The sequence below is a fragment of the Hyperolius riggenbachi genome, chromosome 6 (assembly GCF_040937935.1).
Source record: "Hyperolius riggenbachi isolate aHypRig1 chromosome 6, aHypRig1.pri, whole genome shotgun sequence".
Lineage (NCBI taxonomy): Eukaryota > Metazoa > Chordata > Amphibia > Anura > Hyperoliidae > Hyperolius > Hyperolius riggenbachi.
In genome coordinates this window covers 226,308,930-226,314,218 of record NC_090651.1, presented here as the reverse complement: position 1 = coordinate 226,314,218, position 5,289 = coordinate 226,308,930, and the positions used below count along the sequence as shown (strand labels likewise).

The following is a 5,289-nucleotide window of genomic DNA, read 5'->3' as shown; positions in this document are numbered from 1 at the left end:
AACACCTGTTCAATTTCTCATGAATGCAGTTATCTAATCAACCAATCACATGGCAGTTACTGCAATGCATTTAGGGGTGTGGTCCTGGTCAAGACAATCTCCTGAACTCCAAACTGAATGTCAGAATGGGAAAGAAGGGTGATTTAAGCAATTTTGAGCGTGGCATGGTTGTTGGTGCCAGATGGGCCGGTCTGAGTATTTCACAATCTGCTCAGTTACTGGGATTTTCACGCACAACCATTTCTAGGGTTTACAAAGAATGGTGAAAAGGGAAAAACATCCAGTATGCGGCAGTCCTGTGGGAGAAATGCCTTGTTGATGCTAGAAATCAGAGGAGAATGGGCCCACTGATTCAAGCTGATAGAAGACCAACGTTGACTGAAATAACCACTTGTTAAAACCGAGGTATGCAGCTAAGCATTTGTGAAGCCACAACACGCACAAACCTGAGGTGGATTGGCTACAACAGCAGAAGACCTCACCGGGTACTACTCATCTCCACTACAAATAGGAATGAGAGGCTACAATTTGCACAAGCTCACTAAAATTGGACAGTTGAAGACTGGAAAAATGTTGTCTGGTCTGATGAGTCTCTTTAGAGTCAGAATTTGGCATAAACAGAATGAGAACATGGATCCAACATGCCTTGTTACCACTGTGCAGGCTGGTGGTGTAAGGGCCTGTACACACTGCTGCGCTTGCGCTGCGCTTTTCAAATCGCATGCGCTTTTTAATCGCAAGGTCTTTTGAAAAATAATGAAAATCGTGGAGACCTGTACACACTGGTGTGATGCGCTTTTCCTATTCTCATGAAGGCTTGCAATTTAAAAATCGCATGCGATTTTAAAAGCGCAGCAGTGTGTACAGGCCCTAATGGTGTAGGGGATATTTTCTTGGCACACTTTAGGCCCCTTAGTGCCAATTGGGCATCTTTAAATGCCACGGGCTACCTAAGAATTGTTTCTGACCATGTCCATTCCTTCATGACCACCATGTACCCATCCTCTACCACCATGTACCCATCCTCTGATGGCTACTATCAGCAGGATAATGCACCATGGGCCATATGCAATTCACCTTTTCACCTGAGTTTTCTCCTAGGTGATAATTTTTCATCTTCAATTTAAAATAACTTTTTGGCACTTTTTAACTAAAAAAAGTACCAAAAAGTAGGTGAAATAGTTCTATCAAAATAATTTTGAGTATTTTCTTGCTTTCTGGTGGCTTAAAAGGCATTTTATTGACCAGTTTAAAATGATCACCTAGGAGAAAACTCAGGTGAAAAGTGAATTGCATATGGCCCCATGTCACATAGCTCGAATCATTTCAAATTGGTTTCTTGAACATGACAATGAGTTCACTGTACTAAAATGGCCCCCACAGTCACCAGATCTCAACCCAATAGAGCATCTTTGGGATGTGATGGAATGGGAGCTTCATGCCCTGGATGTGCATCCCACAAATCTCCATCAACTGCAAGATACTATCCTATCACTATGGGCCAACATTTCTAAAGAATGCTTTCAGCACCTTGTTGAATAAATGCCACGTAGAATTAAGGCAGTTCTGAAGGCGAAAGGGGGTCAAACACCGTATTAGTATGGTGATCCTAATAATCCTTTAGGTGAGTGTATAGATTTGCATGGCATGGCTTAGCAATTCAGGCTGTGGCTACGCAGCAGAATGGGAGCCGCAGCCAAATCGGAAAAAGCCACGGCTCCTACTGGAAACCAGCCCTAAGTAAGCTTTGTGAATCAGCCCCAAGGTTTCTATCAGGATTGTCACTAGGGTTAATGTCACCTGGTGTGGTAGCTTCACCGCCAGCCTTCTAGTTCTTGCAGATACTGGATCTCAACCAATGATGTCAACAAGCAGTGATCCAGTAAATGCAAATATAAGAGCCAGTGGAGGAGAGAACCTATCAACGTCAGAGCCAGGAGGGTAAGTTATGATTACACATCACACACAGCTTCCTACTGCTGATTGGGGAAGGGGGGGGGGGAGGTGTCAGACAAGAGATCAGGCTCCAGGGTCTCCAGGGTCTAATATTTTATGAAACCTATCTGAACTAGGTTTGATTCTGATTAGTTACTGACCAACCAGTAGCTGCAAGATGTAATTGTGGCCATCCTAGATGGTCAGGATTGACTTGATACATTAAAGTGTGCCATAATTATTATAATTTCTTACTCAGCATACTATAATTTGCTATATGACCCCTTTAGAATGCTATTCATTAGTATTTCCTTCCAGAAGGCAACAATAATATACCTAGTGAGTCCCTACCTTTAGATTGTAAGCCTCTGGCAGGGTCTTCCTCCTAGTGTATCCAACTTGATCATTCACCCCCACAGTGTTCTCCCCAGATTTTATTTCCAGCCGGGTGGCATGAAAAAGTAACCGGGTGTGGACTGACAGGGAATGCAGAGCTGGTGCAACTCTACTTACAGTTTAGAAGGATGATGAGGATGACAGCCAGTTTCTCACTAAAATTAGCTGGGTGGAGCACCCGGCTAAAAGAGCCTGGGGAAAACACTGCCCCATCATCGGGTACCCTTCTTGTGGATTGACGTGGACTATGTAGTCTCCAAGACTTAAAGTAAACCTGGGAATCCGGACCTCGGGAGGGGGAAGCTTCTGGATCCTAATGAGGCTTCCCCAGATGCAGCCCCGGAATATAAATACATCGCTACACACACACACACACTAACATATATATATATATATATATATATATATATATATATATATATATATATATATGCAGCTGAACGTCAACGGAGTGGCAATCGAGTGAAGACAGAACCGATCGACCAATAATCAGATTTGTTTTCACAGATCCGTTTGCCACTAAATGACAAGTGTGAACCAGGCCTTAAACTACAACTGCATTAGAGACACTTGAGGTTGACAGACCCGCAAAACACTTTGTTCTCATGTTTTTTTGCAAATAAAACTGAAAAATTTCCGCAACTTAGAACTTGTGTGCATCTTCGAGAGAGGTAAGCCAACCATACGTCTCCTTTGAGACAGTTTTTCATTATTTGATATACCTGTATTTTGCGCTCCTCCACCCAGTTTTCATTTTCTGGAACACTGGGTAAGAATCTCATGCTTACAGAATACTTGTAGAGAAGGATGGAAAATTTTGGCCAGCAATAAGGCAGAGAGCACACTTGTCAATGCTAATGCATGCGTTTTAACGTATTTGCATTTGTGTTTTTAATGCTGTTGTGTTTCACCTTTTTACTAATCTTCCCTTTTAACCAGAGAAAACAAGAAGATGAAATGCATCACTAGATCTGTTTTACATGAAAATACACTAAAACCACTGTGTTTTATTCGCATTCGGTATGTAGGAAAAAAAAACCAAAAAGCTGTACGATTTTAAGACACACATTGTGAATCGCAGACTTTAGTGATGTGCGGCCCACAGACTTTCGTTGTACTAGATTTTGCGTGCAAACTGACACCCAACAGGATAATTCAGCACATTTTGTCAGTTTTGTCTATCAAAGCATTAGCTGCTTTGAAAAAATGCACACTTTTTTCTGCAAGCACACATGGTGTGCAGAAAATTCATGCAGAATAACTCGTAGAAAACTGAAAGTCAAATTTTCCCCGTCTTAGCTGTACCCTAATATTTTGTAGGGGTATAACTATAGCTGTGGAAACTTAGGGCCCGTTCTCACTACAGCGATTAGTAGGTGATTCCTGCTAATCGCCGAAGCCCTAGCACTTTTTAAAGCACTAGTGCTATTCTAACCCTATGGCAGTGATCTCACTGCTGCGATTGGCACTGATTGCAGATGATTAGTGCCAATTGCAAATCGTGTTACCTGCAGCATTTTGCCACGATTCTGGAGCGATCGTGGTACAGAGCTTAATAAAGCGCTGATGGCGATTACACCACAGGAGTAATAGGCAGAAGTGAAGTGGGTGGCTCTGAGGGGGCCACAATCAAAGTTTTGCTATTGACCCCGATGATTTGTAGTTGAATTGAGCATGTTTACTTTGTGTCATACTACATATTATTGCTATCCTCTATACACATTCTGTCACATGACAGGTGAAACATACGAATCCTTTTACTAGAACTCCAATAGCCTTCTCAAGTATTTAGTGCAACAAACTTATTCTAGAATGCCTTGCAGGTACATATACAGGTTTCCCGAGTATTGTTTTTCTGGCTGTTAGAGTTGGGGTTCTCTTTTACATCATCACCAAATCTCCATTGCATGCAAGACTCGCACAAAGTTATGATGTTGTTCTGTACTCAGACATTCTCATGCTTATTAAAGCGTAACGCCTTCCTGTGGGTGACTGTGACATTCTTCAGCACAGTTACTCTGCGGACATATTCTATCAAATACACAAGTAGTGCAACCACTTACCTCGCTGATCCTTGGGTGGGACCTCTAGTTATCAGTGGGGGCTGCAGAACTTTCACTATGTGGATCACGGGAACACACTGTGCTCTGTATGACAGGGCTTCATCCAAAGCTCAGCTGACTGCTTGTAGTTCCTCTCTGGAAGAAATCCAAAGCCTCCCTTTGAACAGAAGGGAGAAGAATGAGACTTTGCTGTTTAAGCCAATAGCCATGTGAGGAGCAGAGGTTGGAGTGGAGGAGTTGTTTTGTAAGAATGGGAGGATATTCAGCTTAGACACACGAGGGGTGGGAGATGCAGAGTCGGAGGCCGTGGGGCTAAGCAAGAGGGACTAAAGACTTCTGCTGCTATCAGCTCTATGTACACAGAGGCTACAAATCAGAAAAAAATCTACTACCCATTATCGGCTCTGTTAGGCAAACTGCTACCTCCCTTATCCATTTTGGGCTTCAGGCAGCCAAATTTACTGAGGAAAAAAATGTAACATTTCTCTTCCTTACAACCATAGCAACAGTACCGTTTGCAGATGGGAGTTCCCAGAATCCTCATCCCTTTGTTCCTGCAGCTGCTTTTGTCTGTGAAGGTCTGCATTGGGCTGGAGGTAACACTGCGGGCATCACTGCAATAGGCATGTCATTATTAGCAGGATATTCCAAAAATGTGCTGCCTATGTAAAGGGGTGCAAGGAGTAATGCTTCTCACAGGACTGATCATGTAATAAATACAGTGGACAATCCTTTTACTTAGCAAATGCACTGACATGGCCAGCATCAGTAAATAGAAACATGCATAATGTACTTTTGATAAGAGTTTACATATAAACCTTGGAATCTATATTGTTGATGTGGAAGGGATTTTTCTTCCCAACTAACACACAAAATGATTTTTCCTTATATAGAT

General features: G+C 42.5%; 1 protein-coding gene across 1 annotated transcript in view; it reads right to left on the bottom strand.

Annotated features, from left to right (window-relative positions):
• The window catches only part of SMIM1 (small integral membrane protein 1 (Vel blood group)), a 37,050-nt gene extending 32,180 nt beyond the window's left edge, over positions 1-4,870 (bottom strand). The window contains exon 1 of the mRNA XM_068242738.1: positions 4,395-4,870. The gene's annotated coding sequence lies outside the window, so the exon portion shown is untranslated. The remainder of the gene's footprint in view (positions 1-4,394) is intronic.
• Between the last annotated feature and the right edge of the window lie 419 nt (positions 4,871-5,289).